Source organism: Chelonoidis abingdonii, chromosome 3, assembly GCF_003597395.2.
Source record: "Chelonoidis abingdonii isolate Lonesome George chromosome 3, CheloAbing_2.0, whole genome shotgun sequence".
NCBI lineage: Eukaryota > Metazoa > Chordata > Testudines > Testudinidae > Chelonoidis > Chelonoidis abingdonii.
In genome coordinates, this window is record NC_133771.1 from 116,372,747 (window position 1) to 116,386,016 (window position 13,270).

A 13,270-nucleotide genomic window follows, 5' to 3' on the forward strand; every position below is an offset into this window, starting at 1 on the left:
CTTCCAGGGCTGCCCCACATGTACCCACACAGGTTTGCAGGTAAACAACCCCATTCACAGTTCATTGATTCTGAAGCACCCTTAATGACTTACACTTAATGTGTGTACAAGCTTATATCTTATTCTCGTAACTCCAAACGTAGAAATAATACATGCAAACAAATAGGATTAAACATATGGAGTGCAATGTCACACTTTTATCTGAAGAGTAGTTGAAAGCCAACATAGATTGATTTAACAAGGAAAGTTTGCAACAGGTGAATTGGAGTCTGCATGCAGAAGTATTTCCATCTCTAGTCAGTCCATGTGGTAGACTGATGATGTGGACCCATTTGCTTCAGAACTAGTGGTGAGACACCTCCCCATCCCCTCAGCCCATTGTTGCTTCTCTACATAATGGGATCCAGGGGCCAACATCTCTTTTGTGTACCTTTTCTCTTTTCCTGTGGTCCAGATGACATGACAGAAAATAAAGGACAATGTTATACTAAGAGTCCTATATTGACTAAGGACCAGGGTTCTGTGACCTAGTAAATTAGCAACAAAATCACTATGATATGTTATTTTATTTAATGTATTTGCATTATAGTGGCTCCTAGTGGCCCCAAACAAGGACTTGAGCTCCATCAGGCTAGTCATTGTATACAAACGTAAAACAAACAAACATCCTGCATCCAGACACTGACAGCTTGAGCTTCGCTGCTTTGCTTTTGAAAGTCAATATCTGAAGAAAAAAAATTATGTGGTGTAGGTTGGCATATTTCTGGATCTAAGCATAGGTCTGTAAATAGGCCTTATTCCAGTAGTTGGCTGAAATACAGCTATTGGTGCAAGGATTTTAGGGCACCACTCTTATCAGTGCAGGCAAAACATGTCTTAGAATTTCTTCTGGAAACTAAAATCACTATACTGAAAGGCTGAGTATCTTGGGTACATCAGAAGGAAAAGATTTCTGTCCGAACAGCAAATGTTCCTTAAGAGTGCATCTGTGAAGCTTCTATCTGCTCATACACATGGCACAGCTTTGAGATCTCACTTATAACATGCCCTTTAGAGCAGGAGTGGGCAAACTGCAGCCCGCGGGCCAGATCCGGCCCATCAGGGCTTTGGATCCAGCCCGCGGGATTGCCACTGCAATGGTGCTGCAGGGCTAAGGCAGGTTCCCTGCCTGTCCTGGCCCTGCGCCACTCCAGAAAGTGGCCAGTACCACGTCCCTGCTCAAAATATTTTAAAGAGATTTACAAAATATAGAGTGCAATGCAACAGTAATTGCTATAAATCATTTGAAATGGCTGCCAGTAATATCTTGAATCCTTTACTGTGTTTCTGTATTTTCTTGGTTTCCTAAGGGGAGAGGACTCGTGTTTTTTCAGGCTTATTCTTTTCAAGGTGTCACCACAATATGCAACGTAAGAAGAAGTTACTAGAAGTAAATGCCTGCTGCTTGATTACATTTTAAAGTAATTTAGAACTGGAACTGTATACAAAAAATTGCCAGTAACTTGTTATAGAGATAACTGATTGCCCATTAAAAGTTACTTTCCCAGCATTGCCACTGGCAAAACTAGTTGCCGACTACAAAGTGTTTGTACGGTAAACAGGACATTTTCCCCCCTTTCTGTAGAAGCTTTAGTTGATAGCAGACAGCACAGGCAGGTACTTTGAGAGAGAATCCACTGTGGAGAGCCGCTGCACAAAAAGGATGCTTTTTATAGCTTATCTCTGGATTCCAAAAAGATATGTTTACATCCTGTTTAACATCTTCTTATGCCTTTAACCATTCGGAAGTTACATGGTGTTCACTCTTTTGTTTCCAGCTGTGTGCTCTAGATTTTGTGCAATAAAATGTTCCATTCATCCAGTGCAAAATTACTAGGTATGCGAAAATCTTAGCAGCTGGGTTTTCTCTGGGCAGCATCTTTTCTAGCAAGGGAACTTGGTGGCTTATTTTCTCTTGTGTGGGATCTCGTTCAAAAGTCTGATGGTCATATGAAACCAGGCCACATGCTGCCCTTTGCTTAGCTTCTCTGCAAAGAAAACTGATTTCCTGCTGTTTCTGGGATTACTGGAGTATAGGGTCAATAAAGACAAACATGGTTACGAACCTCTGGATGTCACATGGTTGAATCTTGGAGAGCATGTTATCAGTCCTGAAACATGGTATGGAAGTGAACTCTTACATGTCATTATGCAGTTTTGTAATATAACTTTTTTTGAGAGAGAGAACAAGAAGGGATTTGCTTGTCATTTGCTCTCAAAATTCCACTGCAAAACAAAAATTGAGAGATTTTTCTTTAGACTACACACTTTATAGCCACAATTCCCTCCTTGCTTCCCTCTTGCTCCAGAGGTTTATAATTGGCTGATGACCTGTACCAGCAGCAGATTATCATCTCCTCTCATGCTGGTTCTTCACAATAGGGAAGGAATAGGATGTGAAGTGCCAAATTGTCTTTTGTATTTATTTTATAGGCGCAGACCCAAGCTCCAGATCCTCTGCTCAGCAGCACAAGGTGAAGGGGGGTTCTCACTACTTTTCTGTCTCCCGCTGTGGGATCATAACCTGAAACAACATCTAGCCTTATGATTTGAGGCAAGCCTTTGCTGAATTAGATCTGAGGAACTTTTGAGTCTATACAATAAATATGCAATGATTATTTTGGAATGACTAGGAATTGAGGTACGCACCACGATACAGCTGTTATAATAATTTCCGTAATAAACCTCAGAGTTTGAGGGTGTGAGATTTCACTGGGTTTCAGAGGCATACAATTTTTGCTTTGAATGTTAACAAAGGTCTTTTAGCAAGGGGGTAAATCTGTACAGTAACTTTGAAAAAAAATCTTCCTTTTGTTTTTATTTTAGCCTGAAGAAAGAACTGGTTTACCAGTGAAAGATGGCTTGGAGAAGATGTTACATGTATCTGTGCACATATTTAAAAAGACAATACTGATACCTTGTTTACACCAGAGTTTAGATTTTATGCTCCTCTATTCCTGGGGTTGTCTGGCCTCTGCCATAGTCTCTGGAATAAATCAGAGCACCTTCAGGGTTGTTCTGACTTGTAAAGCAGCTGGAGTTGGACCAGGGATTTGGCCCACTGTATATAGTGTGTGATTGTGACAATAACAGCTCATTCTTGCTATCTGATTTGTTAAGAAAAATCACCTATAGTCCTATGCTCTGTGCAAACATATTGGCTTCTAAGGAGTTCCATGTGGTACAAAGTCAGGACAGAATTTGGCTCAACTTTAGATGTTTTTATTTTCATTCAAAGGGTGGCCTATTTGAAATGACTTTATGCTCTGTGCTGTTCATCTGTTTTACAGAGAGATGAAGCTAATGTCACACTTCACTGTGATATCATGGTACTTCATCTAGATTTTCTTAGAAGCAGATAGGCAAAGGAAAAATTGGTATTTCTTTTGTAGAACAACTTTAAGGTGCTAAAACCAATGCTTATGTCAAACTAATTTTTACTGTTATGTTAGTAGGGCAGCTGTAATAATGAAATACAAAAGGCTTCAGAGCTAAATGGTTTCATCTTTAACTTTTTATTCCCAGGTCCATTCTTTATTCCTGTAAGATAAAACAATCTCCACTTCATTCTATTTTTGTGAGGGTTGAGATGTTGTAACAGCTCACCTTCTCATTAATCTCCTTGACTCTTTTAATCTGTCATGTACTTACAGTGGTTAATCTTTTAAAGTGTAGTTCACTTGATAGAAAAGCTTGGAAAAATTACAGCATATATCAAACTATTGTGTGTGTTATTTAAAAAAAAAAGCATTATGCCAAATTCATCCCTTGTGTAACTGCAGTGAATCAATGGATGAATGAGAGCTATATTGTTCCTGGACCTGTTTGTCTAGTTGAATATACTTTCAGATATTTCCAGTGGCTATTTTTGCACTTTTTTTCATAGTTGTCCCCGTTATCCTGTGTTCATTTCTCAGATCTCTGTGCAGTGCTCATTTTCTGTCTTCATGTTACAGTTCTGTGTGCCTTTCCTGACAACCAGTTAATTAGTTAGGTCTTCATTCATGCCACCAAGAATAGAGGTAACAATTCTGCATGAACCCCTCATGTCCGTTGAGATATAGCATACATCCTGAGAATGGGGACACATTTTCCTTGTCTGGTGGCTGCATGCTGTTCACATCAATTTCCCATTAAAAGGTAATTTAAAGGTATGGCCCCAGGCAGACACAGGAGAGGGTCATAAAAAGAGTTTAATTAATAGTTCAGAGTAATATAACATAAGGTAGACTAGTTTGTAACCAGCTCATTTTTTGTTAACATTTGCCGTTTCCTTTTACTTGCAGATCAGACCAGGATTTCTTGTTTAGTAATAAATATGGTAAATCAGGGCTTCTAAGAGGATTTATTTTAAGTGGTTTGAGGCTAGATCAAAGTGTTACCAAGAACCCTGAGTAAGGGGCAACATGTAGCTATGCACATTAGACTAGGGATGGAAGAAAATAATCTGTGCCACCCCTATATCTGGCATCACTTACCTCACCTAGATGCCAGCTCAGCTGTGCTCGCTAGCTAGCATGTCTGGAGAGATTAGAGCCTGGGTTCTGCTCACTCCATGCCCATCTGGTGGGGAAAGCGTATAGTGTCCCTGAAGTGACTGCTCATCTCCTAATGTACAGTCCAGCAAAGCAAGCAAGTAGCCAGTGCAGGAGAGAAGCAAGGCAATTCATAATTGGGCCCTTGATATTTTGGGTAGGTGTTACTACTGTTCTAAAATATAGTTACGTAATCTGTGCCAATGTCCTGCAAAGAAATAACAATTTCCTGTTGCTCTTCTCAGTATATGTTCCCTCTTCTCCTCCATTATATTGTAGATGTGACTGTCTTTGCAAAGATTTTCCTTTTGTTTTCTTTTTCTTATTGGTTTTTAAATGTGGGGTTTTGCACACAGGCAGCCAAGTCAAGCATTCTAGGATGTGACTTCTAACAGCCTTCAAAGCAGAATGATTTTCTGTCACACTGGCCTGACCTTTTCGTGGAAAAATGTATTACCTGAAGGGAAAAAAAAGACGTGGGGGGATCTGAAGTGCTCTCTTCCTTCAAGCTTTAAGGGTACACAGTACTTGTTGTCATTTAGCCATCCACCCACCTATTTCATTCTAAAATGCCAGCTACAAGTGCAGCGATTTGGGAACATGACACATCTTGCATGCTTGGTGCATTAGGTCTACAAGCCTGACAACTGTGTTCTTCGACAGAAATCTATCTATTGTTACCTAGCTCTAATGCCTGCTCTCCTTCAGAGACAGCCATATTGACTTTTTCTTAAGTTTCATTTCTTACATAAATCACCTTCGAGAAATACCGTGGAAGCAATGACTGAACTCTGGGCTGCTTTGCTTTGTAATCAAATATATTGGATTGCTCACAATTAACAATGTTGTGCTGAGATACATTGCACATAAGTAAAACAAACAAATGAAAAGCAGGTTGACTGTTAGGCTTGGCACCTGTGCAATTTCTTTCTACTTCAGAGAAAATAGGGTGTAACTCTAGCCTGTAATTCCATTTGGACCTGCCTCTTAGGCATATTATAATGCTGCAAAAAGAAAGCAAAACATTTGGTCAGCCATTTACAGGTTCTTGCAGTGACTGCATCCTGTGGAAATTGCTGTGGAACTAAATCAACTTTTGCAGTACCTAATTATCACCATTGCAACATTTCTATAATTTGTTAATTGCAGTTCTGCTTCTCCTATTCCCTCCAGTTGTCATGTCAGGTAGACAGAAAGATTTACAAAACATCTCCCCGGTTTACATTTAATTAATTAGTTTCATTCTGTGATGGGAAGCTGCAAAGGTGACCAAAATAAATGTTAACAATAGCTTTCTAAAGAGCTGTATAGGCTTGTGAGGCAAATGGTATTTTATGTAACTCTGGTTTAAATATATAAACACAACATAGTTAAAACAATTGAACTCTGTTTTATTGAATCATCATCTTCATTTTTTTTGTTGTTTTTGAGAGCTCAGATTAAAATACTTAAATTACATTTTCCCCAGATAAGAATCCGAAATAACCCCTATGGTTCTGACAGTTGGCATTTTCCACAGTGAAGTGTTTTTTTGCCACCACACTCTGACTTGAAGGCTCTATAGGGTTCATGAGTTCCAGAGAGAGGGTGAAGGAAACTTAAAACTTAAAAGCTTTATTTTTGAGTTGTATTATAGATAAACTTGTCTTTCAGTGGAGGAATATTTTATAGTTCTTCCCCCATAAGTAAGGAAAGCCTTGTAATATTTAATTTGGTCCATAGCAGGCCTGTTCACACCCTTGTTAGAGTGTATGCATCCACATTCATTACTCCCAGGGAGTAGGAGATAAATGTTGCTGTAAAAGTGGAGTTTACTGTTACTTGTTTCCTCTATTTCTTTGTCAAATTGAGGGTTATATAGTGCCTTTAGGTGCAACTCTAAGCAAGGATTAGTGCAAAAGATGTGCCATCACAGAAATAGCCCTATGAGTTATTGTGAGTCAGGATATACCTCTGAGCCACAAGTCATATTCTGTTTTCTGTCTGCTCCCAGGCAGTAGTAACTTACATCTAGCCTAAATTATGTTATTCTTCCTTCAGAACGGGCTCAGCCATTTTGGCCAATGAATAGAGAGAGTCAGAGCTGGTCTACACTAGGGGGGGAAATCAATCTAAGATACGCAACTTCAGCTATGTGACTAGCATAGCTGAAGTCGAAGTATCTTAGATCGAGTTACCTACTGTCCTTACGGCGCGGGATCGATGTCCGCGGCTCCTTCTGTCGACTCCGCTACCGCCGTTCGCGTTGGTGGTGTTGCGGAGTTGACAGGAGCTCGTTTGGGGATCGATATATCGCATCTAGATGAGATGCGATATATCGATCCCTGAGAAATCGATTGCTACCCGCCGATACGGCTGGTAGTGAAGACGTACCCTTAGAGTCAACTCTTTGTCTATCTTCCTTTTATACCTGCTCTGGGAAGTAGTGGGTAAGTAGTCCAGGTTACTGCTTATGCACCCAGATCCAAAGTGTAGGTAGCCCATACAGTGACATAACGGGAAGGAGGGAAGATTTCTTAGTTGCTCAGTCACAGTCTAGTCCTTAATTCAAGTCACAGTCTAGTCCTTAATTATTTTGGGACCAAACCTGCCAAGTTCTGAATTCGGGATAGCTCTGTGTCAAATTGTCACCTCCATTTTGTAATAGAGTCTTCATTTTGTTTTATATGTTGAACTCATGTCTGACCTTGCCTAAGACAAGATTGTGGTGATGTTTTCTAGACAGCTACCCTGCCCAGGAAAGGTGCTTGACACTTCACTGAAACAGTATAACTGAGGGTATGTCTAGTCCGCAATGTAAGTGTTTGGTTAGTGGGACCTAGGTCAGCAGACCCTGAGTTTGAGCATTTACACTGATTGCCAACCTTAAGTGATGAGTTTTTTAACCTGGGCCTGAACCCAGGGCTCCAGAGTCCACACTGCAGTACACAGATCTGAGTCCAACCAAGTCTATCCAATGCTTCCTGGTACCCTCCCAAAATGTGGATTCTCTAGCCCTTTGTTCATGATGCAGTGTGGGAAAATTTGGCTGTCACATTGCATGTTACAGGAAGCTTTAACGGGTCACGAACACATCCTGCCAAGCTGTCATTTTGGTCTGTGCCTCCCAGCAACCAGAGCCAGCAACATGGAGGAATCACCATTTGAAGAACTTCTCTTGCTTGCGCTTTCACTCTTGTATTAAGAAATGGGAAGAGCTTCCATGAGGGACTGGTGGACATTTTGGGTTGTTTTCTGACCTGCTGCAGGCAGCTGACAGAGCTAATGATGTAGTAGGAGGAGGAGAACAGATGTGGCAGACTCAAACTGGCAGCTGCTGCTTATGACACTTGGTATTGCCACTGATGCCCCCTATGTGAACAGGCACTTCTGGAGCAGTGCCACAAGCACAGACTTGTGGGACCACATCATCATACACACCTGGGATGACCAGCATTGGGTCCTGAACTTTTGCATGAAGAAAGCAATATTTCTGGAGTTTTGTGAGCAGCTCACCCTGACCCTCCACAGTAAAGACACACATGTGAGAGTGGCCATGCTAGTCCAGAAGTGGGTTGCAATAACTGTCTGGAAGCTGGCTACCCTAGACTCATACAGGTCTGTTCCCAACCAGTTTGGTGCTGGAAAGTCAGCTGTGGATAAAGTGGTGGCAAAAGTTTCTGAGGCAACCAGGCATGTAGTTTACCCCAAGGTGGCAGGCATTAAACATGTTCCTGAAATAGTTGCTGGCTTTGAGAGAATGGAGTTTCCAAACTGTGCCAGGCCATTGATGGGACTCGTGTGTCCATAGTTCGCCCTCCTCAAGGAGCACATGGCTACGTAAATTGTGAGGGGTAATGTTCCATAGTTCTGCAGGCCCTTGTGGTCCACTGAACCCGATTTATGAACATCAACATTAGCTGTATTAGAAAAGTTCGTGATGCCAGGGATTCTGAAAATCAGGAGTCTTCATTCATGGATAGGTTGGGACACTATTCCCACCACATGACATTGTCATAAACAGAGTTACTGTCACCACTGTAATTTTGGGGGACCCCAAGAACTCCTTTTTGCCTTGGCTTATGAAACCATACCCTGATCTCAGAGGCCTTGGCAAAGCAGGTTTAATTACATTCTGAGCAGGTGTAGAATGGTTGTGGAATGTGTGATAGCAGATTGGAATTCCACTGGAGATGTCTTCAGACTCATCTGGATTCCAGTGTCATCAATGTTGTCCACATTACTGTGGCTTGCTGTGCTCCTCACAATCTTTGTAAATCTAAAGGTGAGACATTTCCCCCTAAATGGATCTATGACAGAGCGGGGCTGCTGAACCAGTACACTCAACCAGAAAGTGCAATTACCCTAGCTGGAGCTGGATGCATTGGGGAAGCAGAAATCAGAGATGGTTTGTGCTCCCACATTATGGACTTGGATGGGCCAATGGAAGAGTGAGAATAGTACCTTCATGGATGCATCTGCGGAGGTGTTAATTGCCTGTAGGGGAGGGGTTGTATGCCATATATTGTCCTTTTGAAAAACCTGAACACTTATGAAATGTGGCATGGGGGGAACAGTATGGATTAATGTAAATAACTGTTGTATGTCCCATCCCCTGTTTTCCTTTCCCTTCCTTCCACAATTGCTACACATTTGGCACAGGGCAGGAGGTGGAGGCATCCATGGGGGAAGGGTTCGGTATTGAGGACTGTAGGGGGCACATTTGCCCTGTCCAGTTACTCATAGAGTTTTATTGCGTGGCCCACCCAGGCACAGAGTTTTCCAAGCTAGTCCTGGAATGCAGGCCAAGGTACAACAGAGGGGATGCGTTATTGTGGCCATTAGAGACAGCAGCTACTCAAACAGTTCTCTCTGTTGTGCTCTATCTTTCTTCACTTGACCCCCATTCCTGTTCCAAGAACTGCGAAGTAATTGCCTGCTCCTGCACCACTCCCCCATCCTCAAGCTGTGAAGCAAGCCTAAGCGTCTCCACTTGCGTCTCGGCATGTCTTTCCTCTTGTTTCAAGTGCCTTTGCCTTTGGTCCTCATGCTTGTTGGTCCTGTCCAGAACTTCAATCATAAGTCCATCATGGAAATGCTTCTTCTTGGCATGGTCTGTGAGGGTACGATGAGCCAGACTTCTGCAATATGGGTGACCTGTAGAGGTACATCAGCCTGTAGAGGTTAAGGGGCTTGTAATAAGACAAGACACAGAGAATTATTGTCTCAAATAGCTCAGTGCAGGAGTACAGAAAAATCATTTTGGAATTTCAAGGACAGAAAATACCTGGAGGAAGAAGGGGTAATCACTAGCAGCCAGCATGGATTTACTAAGAACAAATCATGCCAAACCAGCTTGATTTCCTTCTTTGACAGGGAAACTGGTTTGGTGGATAGGGAGAATGCGGAGGACATAATATATTTGGACTTCAGCAAGGCTTTTGATAACAGTCCCACATGACATTCTAATAAGTAAGATGGAGAAATATGGGCTTGGGAGAACTACCATTAAATGGATTCATAATTGGTTAAACAGCCACAAACAAAAAGTATTATTAATGGAATGATGTCAGATTGGAGGGAGATCTCAAGCAGGGTCTCACAGGAATCTGTTCTGGGTTTGGTGTTGTTTAACATCTTTATTAATGATCTGGATGTAAGCATAGAGAGCATACGGGTCAAATTTGTAGATGAGACAGAGCTGGGCAGGAGTGTGTTGCCAACACTTAGGAGGACAGAGCTGAAATTCAGAGGAATCTTGATAAATTGGAGAACTGGGTTATAAAAGTCAACAAAGACAAATGTACGGTGCTACACTTAGGGAAGAAAAAACAAATGCACAAAATACAAAATGGAGGATAATTGGCTTGGTAGCAGCATTGCTGAGAAGGATCTGGGAGTTCTGGGAGTTGTGGGGGATCACAACCTCAACATGAGTCAACAAAGTGATGCTGTCGCAAAAAAAAAAAAATAGCAAATGCAATTTTAGGTTTCATTACATAACATGCAAGTCATGTGAGGTGATAGTACCATTCTTTTTGGCACTGGGTCGGCCTCAGCTGGAGCACTGTGTCCAGTTTTGGTCACCAATATATAGAAAGGATGTAGAGAAACTGGAAAGGATCCAGAGGCAAACAACGAAGATGATCAAAGGGATGGAATGCAAACCATATGAGCAAAGGCTGAAGGAACTGGGTATGTTTAGTCTGGAAAAGAGGAGAATAAGGGCGGACATGATAAGTCTCAAATACTTGAAAGCCTGCCATAAAATAGATGGAGAAAAGTTGTTCTTTCTTGCCACAAACGGCAGCACAAGAGGCAACGGATTCAAATTACAGCATAGCAGATTTCGATTAAATCTCAGGAAAGACTTCCTAACTGTAAGAGCAAGAGGGCAATGAAACAGACTGTCTAGGGAGGGTATGGAAGCTCCTTCACTGGAGGTTTTCTAAAGGAGGCTGCATAGCCATCTGTCTTGGATGATTTAGACACAACAAATCCTGCATCTTGGCCGGGAGTTAGATTAGATGATGTTATGATCCCTTCTATAATTTTAAAACTGATTCTATGATTTTTTTAAACTGAACATCAGTGTAGTGGCATAGGGCTGCTTCATATCGCAGAAGCTTCCTGGGCACAATCAAGTTAATCACAGTGAAAGAAGTGCTGAAAGAATGGTAAGCTAATCACAACTTTGTTTTTCTCCCCAGTAAAATGCAGTTTGTGGGGAGGTCTGGTGGCTGTGCTGTGCTACATAAGCCTTCTCTTATCATTTCAGGCATTGCACATTTTGGAGGACGTAACAGTTTTTGTGTTGCCCTATTGACCAAGAAAGGTTTTGTTCCAAGCTGCTGGTGGGAACCCAGCTGCCTATGCACCCAAAGCATTCAAAGTTTTGGTGACTGAACAGCACATCTACAAGTGGAATATGCTGGTGAGCTATTGAGGTGGCCCTGAAAAATATACCCTTCCCCGAAATGTGACTACATATCAGGAGTTCCTGCTGCTGGAAAAGTTTGCAACTAGGATTGGGTCAGAATCCCGGAGGGAATCAACAGGATGCGACATTAGCATTTACACAGCTTAGTGCCTTCCCATGGCTTCCGAGACAGCATGTTAAGACTGCATGCAAACAAACACACACAACTCTAGTGCTACCCTGCTTCTCCCCCAGGCAAATTTCTGGATTGAATTCAAACCCCTAGTTATATTTGGGACTAACAATTTTGTCACCCACTGTATGCATGGACTATATGTAAGAGAGATCGACTACATTTGAAAATGGAGTACAATTAAACCTCTTTCCCTCTTCTCCTCCTCCCCCACAGTTCAGTCTTTTCAGGTGACGTGTGACACGGTTGGGTTGGTGCCTGTACCTGAAAGGTAATAGAAGGTTCTTATTTTAACAAACTGGAATAAAATAGCGAACATTTACGCCTTCCCAGTAAAAATTCTGTTTTCTGTGTTTGTTTTACTGTTTGCATTTCTTGGTCTCCATTTGGAATTCCATGTGGCGGAGAAAGGGGTGGGGACATACCAAGATGCTGGTATTAGCAGCTACATATTGCTACCTGGGGCTTATAATATTTTTTGCATTGGTTCAGAGAGTGGAAATCCTTCCTGTTCCTTTATTAATAAACTCAGAAATGGAAACTTTACCGGGCTCTTCATTTTTTGCTCTCGGCAGACTGTTCCTCCGGGGTGAGAGGGGGCATTAGGATATACTGGCCCCTAGGATATACTGCAGCTGCTCTTGTGACAAAGCCTCCTCTAGGACCAGGTTTATCAGCAGTTGCTTCATTTGGTGCTTGCTGCAGGCTCCCATCAATTTGCATGCTGGCTTCTGGGACCAGCAGGCACCATACTGCCTGACAGGTCATCATGTACCACTCAGCGTGAGGCACAGTCCCCAGCACCTAGTCAAACTCATCATAAAATTACACAATGTTGGCAAGTTGCCAGAGGTGTGGTTGTGGTCCCTGTTTTTTTTGTTACTTGATGTAGTGCTGCTTAATGCATTCTCTGCACTGGTCATCAGTCCAGTAAAATTTCAACATGACCAGCTTCTTCACTATTTGCTGGTATGCATGGTCAAATCTAGCACTCTTACTAAAATCAGTTGTTTTGCTGGCCTTGCTTCAGAGATTCATGAAAATCTGGCTATGCTCTTGCACCCATGATGAAGCATGCTTTTAAAGGACTTCTGGTCAATATCCATTGCAGACGCCAAAGGTTCTTCTGAGATGTGTTTGCAGCTCAGTAGTCAGAATAAAATGGAAGGGGTAAACGCCAAGCTGCTGTATTAGAACAAGGCAAGGGGCTACCATTTCCCTGGAGTCGACAGCAATTCTTGGGAGAGAGAGAGGACAAAGGATGTTGGCCCATAGCACTGTGGAATACTATGGGGGTTTCCAAGGACCTCAATCTGGGATGGGGGACTGCATCTACATTGCAAAATAATAGGGCTCAGACTCTGTGGCCTGCCTTGGCACGGACTCACACCCTTCTCCTTCACAGGGGCCTATGCATCTGAGCCAGAATCTGAGAGATTTATGTGTAGATGGAAATGGGGGTTAGGGCTTGAGCTTCAGTCTGAGCCTGGGCTTACATTACAGTATAGACATACCCTGACAAGCCATCACAGAGCAATCTGGAGCTATTAGCCTTGATTGTGTCTCAACTGCTAGCCCAACCCCAGGGTCACCCACGTGGCCAGT